Below are 27,021 nucleotides of genomic sequence, written 5' to 3' on the forward strand. Positions count from 1 at the left end.
GACAGAAAACAGATCAGTTTTTCTAAGTGGTCTGGAAAGGGCAGAGGAGTGGCCAGGTAAAGCACAATTTTTTAGAGCCATTAAACTATTTTGTCTTGCACTACAGTGATGGATACATGATGTTATCCACTTGTCAAAACCCACGGAACTTCATAGCACAAGGAATCAATGTAATATTTTAAAATGAAAATTAAAACAAAACTCAACTAAGAGGGTGGAGGGGGGGAATTCCAGCATGGAATGCAGACTATGACAAAAGAACTTAATTGTATTACAAATGTATGACATAACCCCACTGGAGGGGATGGGGAGAAACGGCTCTAAGTATCTTTGGAAATGACTGGAGACTGCAGGACAAAACAAAAGGAACTGTATATAAACACTATACTGTAGTTGGTAATGTTGTTTCTCGAGGTACTGGTTAACAATTCTGATACTGCTGTACTTGTACACTGCGACTGATAAAATAAGTAAAAAGATGGGGAATGGTAGAAGCTAGATTTCTCACTGTTGGAATGGGAGTTTACAGATAAGTAAGGGGAAGAGGCTAAAATGAACCATGTAGTTCTGAACTAGAGTCTGAGACATCAGTGGGAACTCCTGTTTAGCTTAAGTTAGGAACTGATAAGTAATAGTAGAAATAATACAGATGTGTATACATACACAGGTTAATATACATACATTTACTTTCTAACACTGACAGGGCCTAAAGGCAGTGACACCCCAGTTTCAATGATGAGCAGATTAGATCAATGCCTGGTTTCTAATACCATTCTACAATAAAAGGATCTGGGGATCCTTGTTGAAATGGCTGATTTTATATAAAAAAGAATGAAATAATGCCCTTTGCAGCAACATCGATGGACCTAGAGATTATCATATTAAGTGAAGTTAAGTCAGAAAGAGAAAGACAAATACCACATGATATCACTTACATGTGCAATCTAAAATATGACACAAATGAACTTATTTACAAAACAGAAACAGACTCACAGACATAGTGAACAGACTTGTGGCTGCCAAGGGGAAGGGGAGTGCGGGAGGGATGGATTGGGAGTTTGGGATTAGCAGATGCAATCTATTATATATAGAATGGATAAACAGCAAGGTCCTACTATATAGCACAGGGAACCATATTTAGTATCTTGTAATAAATCATAATGGAAAAGAAAAAAATAAACAACAACAAAAAGAAATGGCTGATTTTAGGGGTGGAGCAAGGAATATACAAGATGATCCTGGAGCATCCTACAGTGCCAGAAAGTAGGAAAGTGCTCAAAACACAAACTGCTGGGACTATGCCAACATTCTTTCAGCCAACTGGAAGAACTCCCAATGGCAAATGCTGGAACAATTTGAGCAACAAAATAAATAATACAGTTTTCAGTTATAACTGTCTGGTAAGAGAAAACTTTGACATCCTCAATAATAATAAAATTAGGTCATCTTTGATATTTTTCCAACTTTCAATCATGTAAAATTGTACCTTTGTGCAAATATATTCTTTTCAAAGTCAGAAGACAGAACATACAAGGAACATAACTGAAAAAAGACAGATAAACTGGAATATGTTTAGAGGGGAAGAGGCCAGGATAGTTAGGGACTCACATGAACAACAGTCCAATTCAATATAATAAATATTTGAACTGCTACTAGATGCCAAGAACTATGAGAGTAATGGGGAATATAAGGATAAATAAATAGGCCCTGACCTTTAAAAACATAATTGTCTGGTAGAAAGGATGAAAACATATACTCAGGGAGTAATGAAGTGTGGAAAAGGAGTCAGAGTTGTTCACTATGACCTGAGGGATAGGCTTAGGAAAGAAGGGTGGATATTGTACCAGGCTCCCTTGGTCTCAATGTCTAGCACAAAGTGAATGATTGCTATATGTTAAAATCTCTTCCCCAAATGCCCACAGGACAAGATTCACTCTGCTGAAACCAATAAATTTCACCGCTTATGTGACAAAAGGATATTACTTCTAGTCTATATTGTTATAGTCACCTAGAAAAGTTAGTTTTAAAAAAGTATAAAATTTAAGTCCAAAATTTAATATAAAGAAAAATAGTTCAATTTTATTTCCATCTTCACCAATGTGAGGAATTTTGAAGTTTGATTTGTCTATCTAGGAGGTCTACCACTGATCCAAGTAATAATCAATTAGACAACAAGACTTTGAAAGGTACAAGCTAAAAGCATAATTATTCTACAATCTTTTTATAGCAATTTAGACCATTAATGGCATTCACACTTTAAAAATACACAAATAATCAGAACTGTGTTTTCCCTGTTTTGAAATATCTAATCATTTGCATAAGACAGAAGAGAAGAAAATTATCTAAATGAGAATACTTTTCCCATGTGCACCAGGAACCACACACAAATAGTCACAGAGAGAAGAAAACCTCCCCTGTGGTCCTGCTTATCATCTTTGTTTTCAGTGAGGTTTTGCTCAAAGGAAAGAAAACAGTGAACTAGAGTCAGTTGATTCTTTACAGCCTTTTACTGACAAAATTAGGCAGGCTAAATTAGATGCATGGTAGGACCTGTGCAAAACAGACTTATAGAATGGAGGAAATGTGGAGATTACAGGGGCTGAGAAAATGAACTCAGCTATGGGGAAGAAAGGAAGACATAGCAGTCCAATAATAGCATTCACCAGGACATGATAAAGTAAGCTTGTTCAGATAAGCCACCAATATAAAGTACAGAAACATAAGAAGTGTTCAAGAAATGACAGCAATGATGACAATGAATATTATAAAGCATCCATGTCAGGATGATCAACATCTGGGAAGAACCTAGCCTGCAGGAGAATTCAGATGGAGGAGCTGGGAAAGACAGGGGCTAGCATTAGCTGCAGTACATTATATCAGGGACATATTAAAATATTAAAAATTGATTTAAAGTGGTAAAACACTTCTATTAAGGAAGTCAAATACAAAAACTGTACACATACTTTGTAAAAATAAATAGGCAGAGAAAAAGGACTTGAAAGAAATTGACCAAAAATGGGAGTGTGATTGTTTTTTTCCTTTACACATTTCTATATTTTCCATTATTACTTATATTATTTCTTATTTTGTTATCACTCAGATTATTAAAACGAACTTAAAAAGTTAGTATGCTCACGCTTTTCCCTAAAGACACATGATGGGCCAGATATCTATAGATGCACAAGGGAAGTTGAAATCTATTATGGTTTATAAAAAGGGTGGATAAAAGATTTCAACCTTGGAATAGGAATAAGCCCATCCATTCACAAAACAGGTTCAAAAAAGATAATGTATACATATTCAATTCAAATAGAGTTAAAGCACTCACAGGAGAGCTATCATTTGATATGACCATTATGAATAGAATTCACTATAGATTAGGAAAGAGAAAGGCAAATTAGATTAGTAAACTAATGGAATATTAACAGTGGTGGGATGCTAAGTGTTTTTTTATGTTTGGCCTATTGGTATTTTCTAAATTTTTAAACATTTAATTTTTAAAATTTTCTCCTTTTATAGAAATAAATTTGTCTTCAAAAGATTCTACAGTTGCACTGGTTACAATTATGTACACTTCTGGGTATTTACTTTCATACTACAATTTAAAACCCATTCCTACCGTTGTTTTTAATATCCAATATAAACTTAATCTGTGGCTTGAGTCATTTATATATTATTTCTCATAGAGTATAAAGACATTGAGAATGAAAACAAAAATACTCTATATTTCAAAACAGGGATATTTAATAGTCAAATATATTTGCACATTAGCAACAGATAAAACAAAATTGCTAGAGAGTTTGAAGTAATACACAAAAGGCAAGATGGAATTTAAAAACTGGGCCATTTTCTTTGGAACACAAAAAACTTAAATTTGAATGTCTATTACTCAACCCTAAACATATTTTTATTCAGATATCTCCCCTTCCCCTACAATTCTGAGCAAGAATTCCAGCATATGATTTTTATTTTCCCACATTACTCCAACCCTCCCAACTCCACTCTTGATGGGAAGTTGAAATCTTTTATGGTTTATAAAAAGGGTGGATAAAAGATTTCGACCTTAGAATAGGAATAAGCCCATCCATTCACAAAACAGGTTCTCTAGCAAATAAAGTAAAAACTAAAAATGCTGAAGGATTGGCTGAAAAGGTTTGAAAAGATGAGATCTTAAGCGTTAGTATGTAACTGACTAGATAAACCTTCCTTCAGAGATTCCCCCAACAGAACCCTCCTGGGGGTGGGAGAATGGGCAGTGGGGAGTAACGGGGACAAAATTAAGGATGGAAAGGAGCAGAGAAATGGATTTTGTTGGTAGATTGGGTTTCTGAATTTATCCTGCAGAATAATTTAATAAATAGATTCTTGTAGTCCCTATTCTAGCAATAAAACATCTGCTTACAAAGAACGGGAATCATGTGAATAAAAAAGCATATTTATTTGCCATGTAATACTAGATTAAAAAATACAAGCTGTGAAATAGAATGCAGAGTATGATCTCATTTTTATCAAAGAAATATATAAATAAAATAGGTACACAGAGAAAGACCAGAATATATATCAAAATATTAACAGGGTGTATTTTATTTTCTGATTATTAATATTTTCTAAGTTTGATACCGAATATATATTAACTTTAAAACTTTATTTTCTTCCTAGAAAACATTATTTTTAAAAGTCAATATATATTATATGAAAACTTCTTGGGAAACAGTACTGTGAATAGAATAAAATAAAAACACAGTCACAGAGAGTAGCACTGACGTATATACACCACCAAATGTAAAACAGATAGCTAGTGGGAAGCTGCTGCATAGCACAGGGAGATCAGCTTGATGCTCTGTGACCACCTGAGGGGTGAGATAGGGAGGGTGGGAGGGAGGCTCAAGAGGCAGGGGATATGGGGATATATGTGTACATATAGCTGATTCACTCTGTTGTACAGCAGAAACTTAAAACAACATTGTAAAGCAATTATACTCAATAAAGATGTAAAAAAAAAATCCACAGTCACAACACTAAATTAAACTACTGGGCTATTTAATTCCTAGAACAGAAGATTTTTTAAAATGGAGAAAATATAAATTCTCTAGAACATTTTCCACCTAGAGATGAATTAGTCTTTATAAAGCTATAAAAGTAACATAATCAAGATTGACTTTGCAAAGGCATGTTTCTAAATGAGAAAATGTTTCCATGAGTAGCTAAGATCACTTGGCCCTTCTTAAACTTACAGAAATTTGTCACTGAATCCATAATAACAGATCCATTTAAACTACTATAATGTCTAGCACATAGTAAGTATTCAAATTTTTTTGATGAAATAAAGTCCTGAGTTCATTTATGCAGCCAGACAACCTTGCTTTTGAAGGGGAGAGTGCCACAAATTATTAGATCAAGTGTGCAGAAGAAATGGTGCTGCTTGAACTGTAGTGAATAGAAATGACTCAGAGATCGAAAAGGCATGCCTTTGTTTCCCTCAAGTACTATCTGTGGGCTTTCTCCAAACCATTCTCCACCTGCAATGGTCAACTCCTTGTGTTATAAACACAGCAGCATCCAGACAGGAAAGTATGATCCAACGACTGATACTTATTCACACCCAACAGAAAGAGCAAAGAGAGGAAGTATTCTTTCATAGAAGCTAGAATGAGGCTGGGTGATGATCTTGAGGTAGAACCTACTACTCAAAAAGTTATGGATTAAAATCATAAAGGTTTATTACCCAAGAGAACGAATGTTAGGTTTTAAACCAAGACAAAAAAAGCATGTCCAAATACTTAACTACATAGCCCAGAAAACATGATCAATAACAAACTGAGAAAATGCTAAAGCTGAATCCCTATTAATATTCTTAAGTTATTTTTTTCAGGCAAGTGTATGTAGATAGGGAGTTTCAAATTTTCATCATTGTAACTAGCCACTTGCAAAATTCAGTTTTTTTAAAAATCCAATTTGCTCAATTTACTGTGATCAGATTGATCACTGATAAACTAGAAAAATAAAGATATGTAACTTCTAAATTATATCTAAAATTACTGGACTTATATCTAAAGTTTCTTAGATACCTGTTTTATAATGGTCAGTCCATACTCACTGTGTGTTAAAATTCCCATGGGCTTAAGAATCAATAAATTTTACAGAAACCATAGAGGAAGATGTTTTTTGGACACAATTTTCTACCAAGCTAGGTACCCATGTTAATTTCTATTAAAGGGAATAATTTCCAAGAAAAATATTATAACTTATTTAAAGTCAAGGTAAAGAACTATCAACACTGACAGTTCTATGGAACCACTGTAAATCACATCTCTTGCATCAATTGTAAAAATTACAGTATTTCAGATCTCGGTAATCTTTAACTGTGATCATTTATTTTCCTTAAGTTCTCCATTTTCTGACACACAATCTACGTTCACAATCTTAACTGAGACTTTTTAGAGAATTTTCTAACCAATATTTGTTACAAATTAAACTCAGTGAGGAACACAGTTCCTTATCATGTTAACACTGAGACACTTTATAGTCTTATTGTCCTGGCATTTATCACAATCTGTAATTACCTTGTTTTATTCATTTATTGTCCTTTTCTTATATAATTTTTGTAAGATAAGGGACGTTGTTTGTCTTCTTCACTGGTATATCCCCTACATTTAGATGCCGGGCACTAATAAGTGTTCATAAATGTTTACCGAATTAACAAATGGATGATTTTGGTCATAGCAAAATGTGATAAAGAGCTAGATAGTCTATGCCCTTAGATTTCTCAAAGAAAAATTTAAAAGGTGGTTCACTATTATTTTTATGGATTTTGTTTATGCCACACATAGAAGATCCCCAAAAAAACCCTCTGCATCTCTTTTGGAAATGAAAATAACCTAATAGTAGAAAAAGAGTTGTGCTTAGTACTCTGGTGGCTTTATAAATGCTGTCTCAGATAAAACCCTGGTGGCACTGTCCCCACCTTAAAGATGAGCTAAGTGAGAAAAACAGAGGAAGTCAATGGCCCAAGGTTAAAGTGTTGGAATTGGGATTGGAACATGAAGTTTTCCTTAAACCAAAACACACTTTATTTTCTCTATCCCATACTGCCTCCACAAGAGCCAGAAAACTAAAACCTTTTCAGCAACAAAGTGCATTAAATGATAATAATTGCAAAGAAATGTTTTGATTATTCAACTTATATTTTTTAGAACAGGAAATATATAAGCAAACTAAGTAATTAAACATATATTTTGGTGAGGTTGAAGTGATATGGGAAAGAACAGATAAAGTTACTAGAGAAGAAATATTTCAGTGTATACATTTTCATTCCCACTATACCATTTATTTTAGAACTAAAGAAAAACCTTCAGATTTTGAGGAATTTGGAAGAAGAATGAGACATGCTTTCAAGAAAACTGTGATTTAAAGTTTATCTTCAGCATAATTTTCTGATTTCCAATAGGAATTGTGAAGTTCAAGCCTATCTCTTGGAAGAATTTTCTAAATTTTGTGAACTTGAACAATCTATGATTGTTCAATGATTAACAAGAGGGAGATCATTAATTAACAGTAGAACAATACAACAGAACATGAACATTGTTAGACTGGTAGCATTATGACTGAATTGTGGCTTTTAAACTTTTTTTCATGGTGTTTTAAAGTTTAATATTAACTTTAAAAGAAATGCCTTGAGCCTGGTTTTTCAGGAGGGTCAGAATAGCAGTGAAGGAAGCTCTACAAAAAAAGGAAGGAAGCAAGGGAGGGAGGAAGGAAGGAAGGGAAAGAAAGAAGGAAGGAAGGGAGGGAGGGAGGTAAGGAAGGAAGGGAGGGAGGAGGAAAGAAAGAAGAAAGGAAGGAAGGGAAAGAAGGAAGGAAGGAAGGAAGGAAGCGAGGGGGGAGGAAGGGAGAGAAAGAAAAAAAAGCAAAATTGTCAGCACTTTCTCAAACAGAGCTGTGCAACATGCTGTCTCATAAACTTTGGCTTCTCCCAACAAAGGACTTCCTCCCAAAGCTTGGTTGGTCACCTATCTGGAAGAGGAGATGGAATCTCTGATCTGGAAGGGGAATTTTGAATCCCTAGGGTACAATCCCATGAGGACATGGGGACTGGGTGGGAAATTAGACTAGAGTAGTTGTTCTCCAAATGGTCCCTGGATCACCAAAATGGAATCACCTAGTAAAGTTATTAAAATGCAGATTCCCGGTCCCAGATACTGAATTCACATTTCTGGAGTGGAGGGTGCTGGGAATCTTTATTTTTAAAAAGTCACAAAGTAGAATTCTTGGTTGGGACATAATTGGACCACAGGCTGAGAGGCAACATGATGTGCAGGTGGGTTTGGAGCCATAGAGACTTGGGTTTAAATTCCAGTTCTTCCATTTAATAGCTCTGACTGCAGCACATCACCCAAACGCTTTGACTCTCAATTTTCTCATTATAGAAAGTGGAATGACAGTTTGTTTTGGAGACCAAGTAAAATTATGTGTGTGTACATGTATGGTGTCACAAAACTTTTCTAATAGTTAGATGACCTCTCAGGTTCTTCCAACTCTGTCTATAAATGCTAGTTTGTTTTAATCCTTTAATATATACAAGTATCACAGGAACGTCTGTTTACCTCTTCCCTTAAAGCAGTGTTTCTCACCTTTTTCTCATTTCCCCACTCTCTCTCCCAGAAGCCTTTCTAGGCATTTTCTCTTCTAATTCCCCCAGCCCCTATTAACATTTTAACGCCACATGTACATCTGCTTATATTCTGTGGCCCTTTGCAAAGCCACAAGCCATTGTATTTTCTAAGACCTTTCTGACCCCCAGGTATATGAGCACTATTACCCATGTTGAGAATGCCCATCCCAGGGAGACGTGACTTGGTCAAGGTCACACCACAAATCAGGAAGAGAATCTGGTCTACATAGGTCACAAACTGATGGTCTGGAATCGGCCCGTCAACAACTTGTTTGGTTCCCCCCGTGTTTACTTATTTACTTTTAATTAGTTACTAACATTTAAAAATCAGGAGCTTCTACAGGAGAATGGCGACATTCAGCTTCTCGAGATCCAGGTCGGGTCCTGGGTGGGGCTGAGGACGGCCCCTCGCGCCCCGGCCCTGCAGCCCCGAGACCCAGGCCAGTCCCCCTCACTGAGGTGCCCTCCAGCACTCACCACGTGCTGATCCAGACGTTTAGGACGGTGTTGGAGTCGCAGGCGCAGCTACGTTAGCTGCAAGTCGCGCACCTCTTCCCCGACTCCTCATCCAGAGTCCTAGCAGCGGCGGGCGGGTCAGCTTCGCAGCTTCCCCCGCCGGCCCCGCCCCACTCGCTCCCCTCCCGCCGGCCCCAGCCTCAACCGAACCCCACAGGCCGCGCTTCGCCGGGATGTCCCAGAGGCCCCGCCGCCCCCCGCAGCAGGATAGGCAACACTACCGCCCCTCACGGCCTTGCTCTACCAGGCCGCCAGCCTAGCAGACCGCTCACCGCCGCTGGGCGCTCGGGGCTGAGGCAACTCTGCCTCTGCGGTCCCCGGTCCGCCCCCGCCTCCTCGTACCGCACCAATCGCCGCCGTGCGCTGCCGCACGTGACGCGCGCTGGCGAATGGCAGCTCGACACAGCCCATGACGCAGCTGGAAGCTCCGGGCGCTTTCAAAGCGGGCGGCGGGCTGAGGGGGCGGCGTGGCACTAGGTGGCTACAGGGCCGCGAGAGGGGTCCTGATAACGTGGGTGGTCTCGGGCTTGGTTCTGCACGGCTGCGGGTAGCCGAAGTCCGGCTCTGACTCCCTCTGCTCTCCCCGGAGGACACCGGAGTTCGGTGGGAAAAGGAAGGGAAAGGAGTACGGACGAGGGCTGACAGAGTATGGGGCTTGGCCAGCCTCTCTGCCCTGGACCTGGAGTCTGTTACCCGCCTTTTCTCCCTCTATTGTCATCCTGGTCCAGCCCCACTCTTACTGGCCACCTGGCCTCCAGCTAGTCCCAGGATGTTCCCAAGGACACTGCAAGGGATGGGAATACTGGGATTAGAGCAAAGCCCAGCAGTCAGTCTCACACTAGCTGTTAACAGATGGACTGATGGGTTCGCCTGCATCCCCAAATTCCAACATCTTAAACACATATGGCTTTTGTCTTCTCTCTCAGAAAGTGTTAAGTAGGTACCCCAGGGATCCAAACTCTACTCTATACTTACTGCTTGGCTTCTATCCCCAAATTTGGGCCAAAATTTTTGTTGGAGCTCCAGACATCACGTCTTTTATTTTATTTTATTTTGTATTAAACTGTAGTCATTGTATTCTTCACCACTACTCTTTGCAGAAAAAGAAAATAAAAAGCCAGTTTCATTTAAGAAAGTCATAGATGAAACAGTAACAATTATTAACTATATTAAAACTTGACCCTTGAAATATACATATCTTTAACATTCTATGATGATTGTCTGGAAAGGCATTTGGTCTATTAGGTTGAATGATATGATATGACATTGCCATTTGTTCTAATCAAATACCGTTTGAGTTGTGAGCTTGTAATAGAGCGGGGCAACGTACAGCCATTAGCACTTGGCCAGTTACTGGGCACCGTTATTGCGCAGCCTCGGGTGAGCTGGGGGGCCCAGGAAACAGGCTGGGGGCTGTGTCCTGCAGGACTCTAGAGCCCTCTCCAAGGCCGCCCACTGGCTGCACCCAGGCCTTAAGGCAGCGGTGAACCTCTCCCCCATCCCTGCCCCTTTGGCACCTTCTGCAACCTCTGCATCTTCAGTCTGTCTGGGTCGCAGTCTGCAGGACCTGGCCCCTGCCATCTGAGCGGCCTAAGGGCCAGGCTCCCTCAGTGATGACAGCTGGGTAGGGTCTGGGGACCTGGCCCTGAGGGAGCTGCCTCTTCAGCCAGGCCTGGGCACTGGCGGGAGGACCCAGACTGGGTGCTGGACAAACACCCTGGGGCAGGGTAACCGGCCCCTGCAGGCACCCCCTCCTCTTAGCCAGGACCTGGACCTCGGAGGATGAAAGTTTTGCCTAGGGACCTTGCCCTTTTCTTGTCAGAACAGAGACTAACATTTGTTTGGTGGAGATTTACAGAAACGTAGTTACCTGACCATGACCTGACCTCAAGAACAAAGGATCTGACACCAAGAAGTTTGCAACAACTAATCATGTCCCTCCCCCACCTTTCCTGTAAAAGGGCTTTGCTAAAAACTTTCAGGGAGTTTGGGGCTTTTAAGGTGTGAGCCACCCATTTCCTTGCATGGCCTTCCAATAAACCTTTCTCTGTTCCAAACTGTGACGTTTTGGTATTATTTGGCCTCACTGTGCATCAGACAAACGGGAAAAGGACAAGAGAACAGACAGTTTGAATACATCATGATGCTGTGGGTGGTATGGGAACACGTGAGAAGGGCATCCAACCTGGAGGGGAGGCGAGGGAGAAAAAGGGAGTTGTCAGAGAAGAATTTCTAAAGAGCTGATAACTAAAAAAATAAAAATACAAAATAAAGAGCTAATGACTGAACAGGGTCTTGAAAATTGAACAGGAGACCACCAGCTAAGTGTAGGGAATGGTAGTACAAAAGTATGTAGATGGCAAAGAGTGTGAGTTATATGTGACTACTGGGTATGAAGAGAGAGGGATAGGAGAGCATACTGAAGAGTTAGGCAGTGCCTTATTATGATGGATCATGTATGCATGCCAAGGAGTTTGTATACTATGGCCACTAGAATCCATTCCCTCCTTGCTTTGGGGGGAGTTACATTCTTAATTTAGACCCCTCTGCTTCCCCAGCCAATGGATGGGCAGTTGACTCAAGCAAAGCCAATCAGATCATCTACCAAGAGTGAGAGGGAAAGTTGTGGGATGGGGAGTTGAGTGTTTACACATCCTCACTAGAAAGAGGGTGAGGGAGTTGCTCTTGGATCCATGAAAAGATTCCAAGTTTGGATGGAGAGCACAACTGATCATAGAGGTTATATGTATGATATTTTCTTTAGCAAACCCAATAACCTAGAGTCCCATTACTTCATTTTCACATCTCACAACTGGATATAAATACTGTATTTTATATTTGCAAATGAGTCAACAGATAGAAGATTAATCTCCAAAATATACAAACAGCTCATGGAGCTCAATATCAAAAAAACAAATAACGCAATTAAAAAATGGGCAGAAGACCTAAATAGACATTTCACCAAAGAAGACATACAGATGGGCAAGAGGCGTATGAAAAGAGGCTCAACATACTAATTATTAGAGAAATGCAAATCAAAGCTACAATGAGGTATAACCACACACCGGTCAGAATGGCCATCATCAGAAAATCTACAAACAATAAAAGCTGGAGAGGGTGTGGAGAAAAGGGAAACCCCTTGCATTGTTGGTGGGAATGTAAATTGATACAGCCACTATGGAGAACAGTATGAAGGTTCCTTAAAAAACTAAAAATAGAACTACCATATGACCCAGCAATCCCACTACTGGGCATATACCCTGAGAAAACCATAATTCAAAAGGATGCATGTACCCCAATGTTCATTGCAGCACTATTTACAACAGCCAGGACATGGAAACAACCTAAACGTCCAACGTCAGATGAATGGATAAAGAAGCTGAGGTACATATATATATATATATATACAATGGAATATTTGTCATCCATAAAAAGGAACAAAACTGGGTTATTTGTAGAGATGTGGATGGACCTAGAGTCTGTCATACAGAGTGAAGTAAGCCAGAAAGGGAAAAACAAATATCGTATATTAACACATATATATGGACTCTAGAAAAATGGTACAGATGAACCTATTTGCAGGGCAGGAATACAAACATAGACATAGAGAATGGACATGTGGACACAGGGGGGAAGGGGAGGGTGGGAGGAATTGCGAGATTAGGATTGACATATATACACTACCACGTGTAAAATAGATAACTAGCGGGAACATGCTATAAAGTGCAGGAAGCTCAGCTCGGTGCTCTGGGACAACCTAGATGTGTGGGATGGGGGGCTGATGGGAGGGAGGTCCAAGAGGGAGGGGAATATAAGTATACATATAGCTGATTCACTTCTTGTACAGCAGAATCCAACACAACAATGTAAAGCAGTTATACTCCAATAAAAAAAATACTGTATTTTAGTTACTGAAAAGATATACTTATATGTATTTATATATATATATAGTGATCATACTTTCTAACCAAAAATTAAATACTTCATATTTAATCAGCACTGTTATGGAAAATCTGGACTATGTGGAAATCATTTCACTATGGCAACTTGTGTGGGGTGTTCCACACAAAATTTTTTTCACTAATGTGTGCAAAAACCCTACCCAATTTTACTCTCATTCCATGTTCACCTAACAACCTTCCTGGAGTTTCAACTCAATAATAACAAGGTTCCCCAGTGGAAAAATGATTACTCTGGCATTATACATGAATTCTTTAGGTTTCAAAATTTCTAAGAGCTTAAAACCATTGCATCCTCTTGCCCGAAACGAGACAGAACTGACTGCCTAGGAAAGCTTCTACTTTCAAGACCTCTACCAGTATTATGATTTCAAGACACAGCCAGTAGCTGTGATCCAGAGATAGGAAGCCAGAATTAATAGTAGGTGCTGCTGTTGCAGCTGCTGTAATAACCTCTAGTCCCCTAGGATGGAGAAGGGATACTGGTGAACTGGACAGGAAAACCTTAACATATCCAAGACTTTGTTTCCTAGTAGAAAGAGCTGAAGGTGGAGGCAGAGAACCTATGTCTCACTTCCACCTCCAAATCTCAAAATCCTAATTTATACAAGAACATAGTTTCAAGAGAATGTGGGAAGTATAGTTATCACATCTCCAGCCAAAAGGCATATGGAATGGAAATAGTGAATACCAATTCACATTATCCACCATGTAGAGATGTAATCAAAATTGCCTGTTCAAGGAGGGATAATCAGATCTTACTTTTGTCCTCCATCCTCCCCAGGGATACTCTGATGTGTATGAGGAAGCTAGACTGGAGTGGTGCACTTCATTTTTGATCTCTTGAAATCAAAGGTGCATGATTTTAAAAAAAATGAAAGAATGTAATTACATATAAATGCTAATTTTAAGCAGTTTTACATCTCTCACCAAATAGAACTGGCTTTCATCAAAATACTGATGAAGGAAGAAAGAATGATTGGAGAATTAGAATTAAATTTATTCCTGTGAGTCTGAGTCATTTTATCTTAGTGAATAAAGTTGTGAATTTTAAAGCAGAAGGTTTTCTGATGGTGAAAGTCAAATAGAACTCATATGCTAATATATAATTTCTCCCCTTTCACTGCCACCCTAGAGTAAAAGTTTCATTGTCTTCATGATAAAGAACAATAGTGTGGAGAAAAGACAACTTTGTGGGAGGTGTGGAATAAAACCAGAGTTTTGTTCTTAAGTTCCTGGAGGACCACTAGTTAGAGCCACTTGCAAGCAAACTCTTCTTTTCTTTTCTTTTTCTTTTTTTTACATCTCTATTGGAGTATATTTGCTTTACAATGGTGTGTTAGTTTCTGCTTTATAACAAAGTGAATCAGTTATACATATACATATGTTCCCATATCTCTTCCTTCTTGCATCTCTCTCCCTCCCACTCTCCCTATCCCACCCCTCCAGGCGATCACAAAGCACTGAGCTGATGTCCCTGTGCTATGAGGCTGCTTCCCACTAGCTATCTATTTTACGTTTGGTAGTGTATATATGTCCATGCCACTCTCTCACTTTGTCACAGCTTACTCTTCCCCCTCCCCATATCCTCAAGTCCATTCTCTAGTATGTCTGTGTCTTTATTCCCGTCTTACCCCTAGGTTCTTCATGACATTTTTTTTCTTGGATTCCATATATATGTGTTAGCGTATGGTATTTGTTTTTCTCCTTCTGACTTACTTCACTCTGTATGACAGACTCTAGGTCTATCCACCTCACTGTAAATACCTCAATTTTGTTTCTTTTTATGGCTGAGTAATATTCCATTGTATATATGTGCCACATCTTCTTTATCCATTCATCCGATGATGGACAATTAGTTTGATTCCATCTCCTGGCTATTGTAAATAGAGCTGCAATGAACATTTTGGTACATGACTCTTTTTGAATTTTGGTTTTCTCAGGGTATAAGCCCAGTAGTGGGATTGCTGGGTCATATGGTAGTTCTATTTGTAGTTTTATAAGGAACCTTCATACTGTTCTCCATAGTGGCTCTACCAATTCACATTCCCACCAGCAGTGCAAGAGTGTTCCCTTTTCTCCATACCCTCTCCAGCATTTATTGTTTGTAGATTTTTTGATGATGGCCATTCTGACTGGTGTGAGATGATATCTCATTGTACTTTTGATTTGCAATTCTCCAATGATTAATGATGTTGAGCATTCTTTCATGTGTTTGTTGGCAGTCTGTATATCTTCTTTGGAGAAATGTCTATTTAGGTCTTCTGCCCATTTTTGGATTGGGTTGTTTGTTTTTTTGTTATTGAGCTGCATGAGCTGCTTGTAAATTTTGCAGATTAATCCTTTGTCAGTTGCTTCATTTGCAAATATTTTCTCCCATTCTGAGGGTTGTCTTTTGGTCTTGTTTATGGTTTCCTTTGCTGTGCAAAAGCTTTGAAGTTTCATTAGGTCCCTTTTGTTTATTTTTGTTTTTATTTCCCTTTCTCTAGGAGGTGGGTCAAAAGGATCCTGCTGTGATTTATGTCATAGAGTGCTCTGCCTATGTTTTCCTCTAAGAGTTTTATAATTTCTGGCCTTACATTTAGGTCTTTAATCCATTTTGAGCTTATATTTGTGTATGGTATTAGGGAGTGTCCTAATCTCATATTTTTATATGTACCTGTCCAGTTTTCCCAGCACCACTTATTGAAGAGACTGTCCTTTCTCCACTGTACATTCCTGACTCCTTTATCAAAGATAAGGTGACCATATGTGCGTGGGTTTTCTCTGGGCTTTCTATCTTGTTCCATTTATCTATCTTTCTGTTTTTGTGCCAGTACCATACTGTCTTGATTACTGTATCTTTGTAGTATAGTTTGAGGTCAGGGAGCCTGATTCCTCCAACTCCACTTTTTGTTCTCAAGATTGCTTTGGCTATTCGGGGTCTTTTGTGTTTCCATACAAATAGTGAACTTTTTTGTTCTAGTTCTGTGAAAAATGCCAGTGGTAGTTTGATAGGGATTGCATTGAATCTATAGATTGCTTTGGGTAGTAGAGTCATTTTCACAATGTTGATTCTTCCAATCCAAGAACATGGTATATTTCTCCATCTATTTGTATAATTTTTAATTTCTTTCATCAGTGTCATAATTTTCTGCATACAGGTCTTTTGTCTCCTTAGGTAGGTTTATTCCTAGATATTTTATTCTTTTTGTTGCAATGGTAAATGGGAGTGTTTTCTTAATTTCACTTTCAAATTTTTCATCATTAGTGTATAGGCATGCCAGAGATTTCTGCGTATTAATTTTGTATCCTGCTACTTTACCAAATTCATTGATTAGCTCTAGTAGTTTTCTGGTAGCATCTTTAGGATTCTCTATGTATAGTATCATGTCATCAGCAAACAGTGACAGATTTACTTCTTCTTTTCCGATTTGGATCCCTTTTCTTTTCTTTTCTTCTCTGATTGCTGTGGCTAGGACTTCCAAACCTATGTTGAATAAGAGTGGTGAGAGTGGGCAAACTTGTCTTGTTCCTGATCTTAGTGGAAATGGTTTCAATTTTTCACCATTGAGGACGATGTTGGCTGTGGGTTTGTCATATATGGCCTTTATTATGTTGAGGAAAGTTCCCTCTATGCCTACTTTCTGCAGGATTTTTATCATAAATGGGTGTTGAATTTTGTCAAAAGCTTTCTCTGCATCTATTGAGATGATCATATGGTTTTTCTCCTTCAATTTGTTAATATGGTGTATGACATTGATTGATTTGTGCATATTGAAAAATCCTTGCATTCCTGGAATAAGCCCCACTTGATCATGGTGTATGATCCTTTAATGTGCTGTTGGATTCTGTTTGCTAGTATTCTGTTGAGGATTTTTGCATCTATGTTCATCAGTGATATTGGCCTGTAGTTTTCTTTCTTTGTGACATCTTTGTCTGGTTTTGGTATCAGGGTGATGTTGGCCTTGTAGAATGAGTTTGGGAGTGTTCCTCCCTCTGCTATATTTTGGAAGCATTTGAGAAGGATAGGTGTTAGCTCTTCTCTAAATGTTTAATAGAATTCGCCTGTGAAGACATCTGGCCTGGGCTTTTGTTTGTTGGAAGATTTTAATCACAGTTTCAAATTCAGTGCTTGTGATTGGTCTGTTCATATTTTCTATTTCTTCCTGATTCAGTCTTGGCAGGTTGTGCATTTCTAAGAATTTGTCCATTTCTTCCAGGTTGTCCATTTTATTGGCATAGAGTTGCTTGTAGTAATCTCTCATGATCTTTTGTATTTCTGCAGTGTCAGTTGTTACTTCTCCTTTTTCGTTTCTAATTCTAATGATTTGAGTCTTCTCCCTTTTTTTCTTGGTGAGTCTGGCTAATGGTTTATCAATTTTGTTTATCTTCTCAAAGAACCAGCTTTTAGTTTCATTGATCTTTGCTATCGTTTCCTTCATTTCTTTTTCATTTATTTCTGATCTGATCTTTATGATTTCTTTCCTTCTGCTAACTTTGGGGGTTTTTTTGGTCTTTCTCTAATTGCTTTAGGTGCAAGGTTAGGTTGTTTATTCGAGATGTTTCCTGTTTCTTAAGGTAGGATTGTATTGCTGTATAGTTCCCTCTTAGAACTGCTTTTTCTCCATCCCATAGGTTTTGGGTCATCGTGTCTCCATTGTTATTTGTTTCTAGGTATTTTTTGATTTCCTCTTTGATTTTTTCAATGATCACTTTGTTATTAAGTAGTGTATTGTTTAGCCTCCATGTGTTTGTATTTTTTACAGATCTTTTCCTGTAATTGATATCTAGTCTCATAGCGTTGTGGTCAGAAAGGATACTTGATACTATTTCAATTTTCTTAAATTTACCAAGGCTTGATTTGTGACCCAAGATATGATCTATCCTGGAGAATGTTCTATGAGCACATGAGAAAAATGCATATTCTGTTGTCTTTGGATGGAATGTCCTATAAATTAAGTCCATCTTGTTTAATGTATCATTTAAAGCTTGTGTTTTCTTATTTATTTTCATTTTGGATGATCTGTCCATTGGTGCAAGTGGGATGTTAAAGTTCCCTACTATGATTGTGTTACTGTCTATTTCCCCTTTTATGGCTGTTAGTATTTGTCTTATATACTGAGGTGCTCCTATGTTGGGTGCATAAATATTTACAATTGTTATATCTTCTTGGATTGATCCCTTGATCATTAGGTAGTGTCCTTCTTTGTCTCTTGTAATAGTCTTTATTTTAAAGTCTGTTTTGTCTGATATGAGAATTGCTACTGCAGATTTCTTTTGGTTTCCATTGGCATGGAACGTCTTTTTCCATCCCCTCACTTTCAGTCTGGATGTGTCCCTAGGTCTGAAGTGGGTCTCTTGTAGACAGTATATATATGGGTCTTGTTTTTGTATCCATTCAACCAGTCTGTGTCTTTTGGTGGGAGCATTTAATCCATTTATATTTAAGGTAATTATCAATATATATGTTCCTATTCCCATTTTCTTAATTGTTTTGGATTTGTTATTGTAGGTCTTTTCCTTCTCTTGTGTTTCTTGTCTAGAGAAGTTCCTTTAGCATTTGTTGTAAAGCTGGTTTGGAGGTGCTGAACTCTCTCAGCTTTGCAAGCAAACTCTTTCTAACTTATTTTTGATAAGTGATGAAGTTTCTGGTGACACTTTCAAAATAATGTTTTTTCTTAAGGAATAAAAAGGTTATGGGCTTCCCTGGTGGCGCAGTAGTTGAGAGTCCGCCTGCTGATGCAGGGGACATGGGTTCGTTCCCCGGTCCGGGAAGATGCTACATGCCGTGGAGCGGCTGGGCCCATGAGCCATGGCCGCTGAGCCTGTGCATTGGAGCCTGTGCTCCACAACAGGAGATGCCACAACAGTGAGAGGCCCACGTACCGCAAAAAAAAAAAAAAAAAAAAGTTACAAGTTAGAGTACATTAAAATGATAGTTTTTAAAGCATTTCTGTGTATTTTAATCCTTACTCTTTTTTTTTTGCTGTTTTTTTTTGCTTCCCAGATTTGAATCTCTGAAAATTAATGATTGATTAGACCTAACTAAGTAGATTGCTTTATGAATTAGAGCATTAAAAAGAAAATCCTGACATAAACATAAATCTGTAAGTCATATTTCCAAACTTCCACCAAATGCATTCTCTAGTTAATATCAAAACAGTTTATTCCATGGCACCATCTCCTATTATGTTCTCCTCAATAATATACCTTAGCCACTCCTTGACCATCTCTGAATCCACCTACTGTAAGGGAGATAAATGGACAATCATTTTTGAAAAGTAAGTTGTTGCTCTTACAGAAGAACTTGCCCTGTTAGTTTAGCTCAAATATTCCATTATTGGGTAGAATGAATGTTCTGGCATAGCAGTTATTCAAGTTGTGATTTTGTTTCCTTATAATCACTTGCAGTTGTGCTTGGAGTAAGCCATAATGCAATTGTCTCAATTTATTGTGAGCTGTTTTTAGCAATGCAAAAGCTCTGATTGTGTTTTTTCATTTTATCCCTTAGTATAAGATGGGAATCCATGTTTAGTCATATCCACAGATTACCTTAATGAACAAAAATGTATTACATTATCTTTATTTTTTAAAACATCTTTATTGGAGTATAATTGCTTTACAATGTTGTGTTAGTTTCTGCTTTATAACAAAGTGAATCAGCTATATGCACACATATATCCCCATATCCTCTCCTTCTTGCATCTCCCTCCCACCCTCATCTCACCCCTCTAGGTGGTCGCAAACCACCGAGCTGATCTCCCTGTGCTATGCAGCTGCTTTCCACTAGCTATCTGTTTTACATTTGGTAGTGTATATATGCCAGTGTTACTCTCTCACTTCGTCCCAGCTTACCCTTCCCCCTCCCCGTGTCCTCAAGTCCATTCTCAACATCTCTGTTTTTATTCCTGTCCTGCCCCTAGGTTCATCAGAACCATTTTTTTTTTTTAGATTCCATATATATGTGTTAGCATACGGTATTTGTTTTTCTCTTTCTGACTTACTTCATTCTGTAGGACAGACTCTAGGTCCATCCACCTCACTACATATAATTCAATTTCATTTCTATTTTTTAATAGATTTTATCTATCTATCTACTTATCTATCTTTCCATTTACTTTTGGCTGTGTTGGGTCTTCATTGCTGCGTGTGGGTTTTCTTTAGTTACAGCTAGTGGGGGTTACTCTTTTTTGTGGTGTGCAGGCTTCTCTCATTGTGATGATGGTTTCTCTTGTTGTGGAGCACAGGCTCTAGAGTGCAGGCTCAGTAGCTGTGGTGCACAGGCTTAGTTGTTCAGAGGATCTTCCAAGATCAGGGCTCGAACCCATGTCCCCTGTATTGGCAGGCGTATCCTTAACCACTGCACCACCAGGGAAGCTCCTTAATTTCATTTATTTTTTATGGCTGAGTAATATTCCATTATATATATGTGCCATATCTTCTTTATCCATTCATCTGTTGATGGACAAGTAGGTTGATTCCATGTCCTGGCTATTGTAAATAGTACTGCAATGAATATTGGGGTACATGTGTCCTTTTGAACTATGGTTTTCTCAGGGTATATGCCCAGTAGTGGGAATGCTGGTTCATATGGTAGTTCTACTTTTAGTGTTTAAAGTGTCCTCCACAGTGGCTGTATCAAGTTACATTCCCACCAACAATGCAAGAGGGTTTCCCTTTCTCCACACCCTTTCCAGTTTTCATTGTTTGTAGATTTTTTGATGATGGCCATTCTGACCAGTGTGAGGGTGATACCTCATTGTGGTTTTGATTTGCATTTCTCTAATGATTAGTGATGTTAAGCATCTTTTCACGTGTTTGTTGGCAATCTGTATATCTTCTTTGGAGAAATGTCTATTTAGGTCTTCTGCCCATTTTTGGATTCAGTAATTCTTTTCTTTGATATTGAGCTGCATAAGCTGCTTGTATATTTTGGAGATTAACCCTTTGTCTGTTGCGTTGTTTGCAAATATTTTCTCCCATTCTGATGGTTGACTTTCTGTCTTGTTTATGGTTTCATTTGACGTGCAAGACCTTTTAAGTTTCATTAGGTCCCATTTGTTTATTTTTGTTTTTATTTCCATTTTTCTAGGAGGTAGGTCAAAAAGGATCTTGCTGTGATTTATGTCATAGAGTGTTCTGCCTATGTTTTCCTCTAAGAGTTTTATACTGTCTGGCCTTATATTTAGGTCTTTAATCCATTTTGAGTTTATTTTGGGGTATGGTGTTAAGTGATTTAATTTCATTCTTTTACATGTAGCTATCCAGTTTTCTCAGCATCACTTATTGAAGAGGCTGTCTTTTCTCCATTCTCTTGCCACCTTTATCAAAGATAAGGTGACCAGATGCACGTGGATTAATCTCTGGGCTTTCTATCCTGTTCCATTCATCTATATGTCTGTTTTTGTGCCAGTACCATACTGTGTTGATTACTGTAGCTTTGTAGTATAGTCTGAAGTCCAGGAACCTGATTCCTCTAGCTGCATTTTTCTTTCTCAGGATTGCTTTGGCTATTTGGAGTCTTTTGTGTTTCCATACAAATTGTGAAATTTTTTGTTCTAGTTCTGTGAAAAATGCCATTAGTAGTTTGATAGGAATTGCATTGAACCTGTAGCTTGCTTTGGGTAGTAGAGTCATTTTCACAATGTTGATTCTTCCAATCCAAGAACATGATATATCTCTCCATCTATTTGTATCATCTTTAATTTTTTTCATCAGTGTCTTATAGTTTTCTGCGCACAGGTCTTTTATCTCCTTAGGTAGGTTTATTCCTAGGTATCTTACTCTTTTTGTTGCAATGGTAAAGGGGAATCTTTCCTTAATTTTTCTTTAGATTTTTCATCATTAGTGTATAGGAATGCAAGAGATTTCTGTACATTAATTTTGTATCCTGCTACTCTACCAAATTCATTGATTGGTTCTAGTAGTTTTCTGGTAGGATCTTTAGGATTCTCTATGTATATTATCATGTCATCTGCAAACAGTGACAATTTTACTTTTCTTTTCTGGTTTGGATTCCTTTTAATTCTTTTTCTTCTCTGATTGCTGTGGCTAAAACCTCCAAAACTATATTGAATAATAGTGGTGAGAGTGGTCGATCTTGTCTTTTTCCTGATCCTAGAGGAAATGGTTTCAGTTTTTCACCATTGAGAATGATATTGGCTGCAGGTTTGCCATATACAGCCTTTATTATGCTGAGGTAAGTTCCCTCTATGCTTACTTTCTGAGGGGTGTTTTATCATAAATCGGTGTTGAATTTTGTCAAAAGCTTTTTCTGCATCTATTGAGATTGTCATATGGTTTTTATCCTTCAATTTGTTAATATGGTGTGTCACATTGAATGATTTGCATATTTTCAAGAATCCTTGCATTCCTGGAATAAACCCCACTTGATCATGGTGTATGATCCTTTTAATGTGTTTTTGGATTCTGTTTGCTAGTATTTTTTGGGGGATTTTTGCATCTATGTTCACCAGAGATCTTGGCCTGCAGTTTTCTCTTTTTTTGACATCTTTGTCCGGTTTTGGTATCAGGATGATGGTGGCCTCATAGAATGAGTTTGGGAGTGTTCCTCCTTCTGCTATATTTTGCAAGAGTTGGAGAAGGATGGGTGTTAGCTCTTCTCTAAATGTTTGATAGAATTCACCTGGGAAGCCATCTGGTCCTGGGCTTTTGTTTGTTGGAAGATTTTTAATCACAGTTTCAGTTTCAGTGCTTGTGACTGGTCTGTTTATATTCTCTATTTCTTCTTGGTACAGTCTCTGAAGGTTGTACTTTTCTGAGAATTTGTTCATTTCTTCCAGGTTGTCCATTTACTGGCATTTAGTTGTGTGTAGGAGTCTCTCATGATCCTTTGTATTTCTGCAGTGTCAGTTGTTTCTTCTACTTTTTCATTTCTAATTCTGTTGATTTGAGTCTTCTCCCTATTTTTCTTGATGAGTCTGGCTAATGGTTTATCCGTTTTGTTAATCTTTTCAAAGAACCAGCTTTTAGTTTTATTGATCTTTGCTATTGTTTCCTTCACTTCTTTTTCATTTGTTTCTGATCTGATCTTTATGATTTCTTTCCTTATGCTAAGTTTGGGTTTTTGTTTTTTATGCTGTTGTTCTTCTTTCTCTAATTTGTTTAGCTGTAATGTTAGGCTGTTTATTTGAGATTTTTCTTGTTTCTTCAGGTAGGATTATATTGCTATAAACTTCCCTCTTAGAACTCTTTTGCTGCATCCCATAGGTTTTGGGTCTTCATGTTTTCATTGTGATTTGTTAGTAAGTGTTCTTTATTTTCCCTTTGTTTTCTTCAGAGAATTCTTGGTTATTTAGTATCATACTGTTTAGCCTCCATGTGTTTGTATCTTTTACAGTTTTTTTCCTGTAATTGATATCTAGTCTTATAGCATTCTGGTCAGAAAAGATACTTGATCTGATTTCAATTTTCTTAAATTTACCAAGTCTTGATTTGTGACCCAAGGTATGGTCTATCCTGGAGAATGTTCCATGAGCACTTGAGAGAAAGTGTATTCTGCTCTTTTGGGATGGAATGTCCTATTAATATAAATTAAGTCCATCTTGTTTACTCTGTCATTTAAATCTTGTGTTTCCTTATTTATTTTCATTTTGGATGATCTGTCCATTGTTGAGGTGGGTTGTTATAGTCCCCTAGTGTTATTGTTTAACTGTCGATTTCCCCTTTTATGGCCGTTAGCATGCCTGATGTAATGAAATGCTCCTCTGTTGGGTGTATAAATATTTACAATTGCTATATCTTCTTCTTGGATTGATCCCTTGATCATATGCAGTGTCCTTGTTTGTCTCTTGTAATAGTCTTTATTTTAAAATCTATTTTGTCTGATATGAGAATTGCTACTCCAGTTTTCTTTTGATTTCCACCTGCATGGAATATCTTTTTCCATCCCCTCACTTTCAGTCTGTATGTTTCCCTAGGTTTGAAGTGGGTCTCTTCTAGACAGTATATGTACGGGTCTTGTTTTTGTATCCATTCAGCCAGTCTATGTCTTTTGGTTGGAGCATTTAATGCATTTACATTTAAGGTAATTATCAATATGTATGTTGCTACTACCATTTTCTTAATTGTTTTGAGTTTGTAATTCTTTTCCTTCTCTTGTGTTTCCTGCCTGGAGAAGTTCCTGTAGGATTTGTTGTAAAGCTGGTTTCGTGGTGCTGAATTATTTTAACCTTTGGTTATCTGTAAAGTTTTAAATTTCTCCATCGAATCTGAATGAGATCCTTGCTGGGTAGAGTAATCTTGTTTGTAAGTTTTTCCCTTTCATCACTTTAAATACGTTCAGCCACTCCCTTCTGGCTTGCAGAGTTTATGCTGAAAAATCAGCTCTTAACCTTATGGTGAGTGCCTGTACCTGATTTTTTGCTTTTCCCTTGCAGCTTTTAACATTTTTTCTTTGTATTTATTTTTTGATATTTATATTAATATGTGTCTTGGTGTGTTTTTCTTTGAGGTTTATCCTGTATGGTACTCTCCGTGCTTCCTAGACTTGATTATTTCCTTTCCCATGTTAGGGAAGTTTTTGTCTATAATCTCTTAAAATATTTTCTCAAACCATTTCTTTTTCTCTTCTTCTTCTGGGACCCCTATAATTCAAATGTTGGTGCATTTAATGTTTTCCCAGAGGTTTCTGAACCTGTCCTCAATTCTTTATATTCTTTTTTCTTTATTCTGCTCCCTGGCAGTTATTTCCACCATTTTATCTTTCAGGACACTTATCAGTTCTTCTGCCTCAGTTATTCAGGTATTGATTCCTTCTAGAGTATTTTTTTTATATATACAGCATGTTCTTATTAGTCATCAATTTTATACACATCAATGTATACATGTCAATCCCAATCGCCCAGTTCATTGCACCACCACCCCCACCACCCCGCGGCTTTCCCCCCTTGCTGTCCATACGTTTGATCTCTATATATGTGTCTCAATTTCTGCCCTGAAAACTGGTTCATCTGTACCATTTTTCTAGGTTCCACATATATGCGTTAATATATGATATTTGTTTTTCTCTTTCTGACTTACCTCACTCTGTATGACAGTCTCTAGATCCATCTACATCTCAACAAATGACCCAATTTCGTTCCTTTTTATGGCTGAGTAATATTCCATTGTATCTATGTACCACATCTTCTTTATCCATTCATCTTTCAATGGGCATTTAGGTTGCTTCCATGACTTGGCTATTGTAAATAGTGCTGGAATGAACATTGTGGTGCATGTGTCTTTTTGAATTGTGGTTTTTCTCTAGGTATATGCCCAGTAGTGGGATTGCTGGATCATATGGTAATTCTATTTTTAGTTTTCTAAGGAATCTCCGTACTGTTTTCCATAGTGGCTGTATTAGTTTACATTCCCACCAACAGTGCAAGAGGTTTCCCTTTGCTCCACAGCCTCTCCAGAATTTGTAGATTTTCTGATGATGCCCATTCTAACTGGTGTGAGGTGATACCTCATTGTAGTTTTGATTTGCATTTCTCTAATGATTAGTGATGCTTGAGCAGCTTTTCATGTGCTTCTTGGCCATCTGTATGTCTTCTTGGGAGAAATGTCTATTTAGGTCTTCTGCCCATTTTTGGATTGGTTTTTTTGTTTTTTTAATATCGAGCTGCATGAGTTGTTTATACATTTTGGAGATTAATCCTTTGTCCGTTAACTCGTTTGCAAATATTTTCTCCCACTCTGAGGGTTGTCTTTTCATCTTCTTTATGGATTCCTTTGCTGTGCAAAAGCTTTTAAGTTTCATTAGGTCCCATTTGTTTATTTTTGTTTTTATTTCCATTACTCTAGGAGGTGGATCAAAAGAGATCTTGCTGTGATTTATGTCAAAGCGTGTTCTTCCTATGTTTTCCTCTAAGAGTTTCATAGTGTCCAGTCTTACATTTAGGTGTCTAATCCATTTTGAGTTTATTTTTTGTATGGTGTTATGGAGTGTTCTAATTTCATTCTTTTACATGTAGCTGTCCAGTTTTCCCAGAAGCACTTATTGAAGAGACTGTCTTTTCTCCATTGTATATCCTTGCCTCCTTTGTCCTAGATTAGTTGACCATAGGTGCTTGGGTTTACCTCTTGGCTTTCTATCTTGTTCCATTGATCTATGTTTCTGTTTTTATGCCAGTACCATATTGTCTCCATGACTGTAGCTTTGTAGTATAGTCTGAAGTCAGGGAGTCTGATTCCTCCAGCTCCATTTTTTTCCCCTCAAGACTGCTTTGGCTATTTGGGTTTTTTTTTTTTTTTTGTATCCATACAAATTTTAAGATTTTTTTGTTCTATTTCTGTAAAAAATGCCATTGGTAATTTGATAGGAATTACATTGCATCTGTAGTTTGCTTTGGGTATTATAGTCATTTTCACAATATTGATTCTTCCAATCCAAGAACATGGTATACCTCTCCATCTGTTGGTATCATCTTTAATTGATTTCTTCAGTGTCTTATAGTTTTCTGCATACAGGTCTTTTGTCTCCCTAGGTAGGTTTATTCATAGGTATTTTCTTCTTTTTGTTGCAATGGTAAATGGGAATGTTTCCTTAGTTTCTCTTGCAGATATTTCAATGTTAGTGTATAGGAATGCAAGAGATTTCTTTGCATTAATTTTGTATACAGCAACTTTAGCAAATTCATTGATCAGCTCTGGTTGTTTTCTGGTGGCATCTTTAGGATTCGCTATGTATAGTATCATGTCATCTGTAAACAGTGACAGTTTTACTTCTTCTTTTCCAATTTGTATTCCTTTTATTTTTTTTTTCTTCTCTGATTGCTGAGACTAGGACTTCCAACACTATGTTGAATAATAGCGGTGAGAGTGGACATCCTTGTCTTGTTGCTGGTCTCATAAGAAATTCTTTCAGTTTTTCACAATTAAGAATGATAT

At 37.8% G+C, this 27,021-nt stretch overlaps 1 protein-coding gene across 1 annotated transcript in view; it reads right to left on the bottom strand.

Annotated features, from left to right (window-relative positions):
- Window positions 1–9,284, bottom strand: part of PTPDC1 (protein tyrosine phosphatase domain containing 1) — an 89,916-nt gene extending 80,632 nt beyond the window's left edge. Inside the window, exon 1 of the mRNA XM_060153552.1 lies at window positions 9,149–9,284. The gene's annotated coding sequence lies outside the window, so the exon portion shown is untranslated. The remainder of the gene's footprint in view (window positions 1–9,148) is intronic.
- Between the last annotated feature and the right edge of the window lie 17,737 nt (window positions 9,285–27,021).

This window comes from Lagenorhynchus albirostris, chromosome 7, assembly GCF_949774975.1.
Source record: "Lagenorhynchus albirostris chromosome 7, mLagAlb1.1, whole genome shotgun sequence".
Classification (NCBI taxonomy): domain Eukaryota; kingdom Metazoa; phylum Chordata; class Mammalia; order Artiodactyla; family Delphinidae; genus Lagenorhynchus; species Lagenorhynchus albirostris.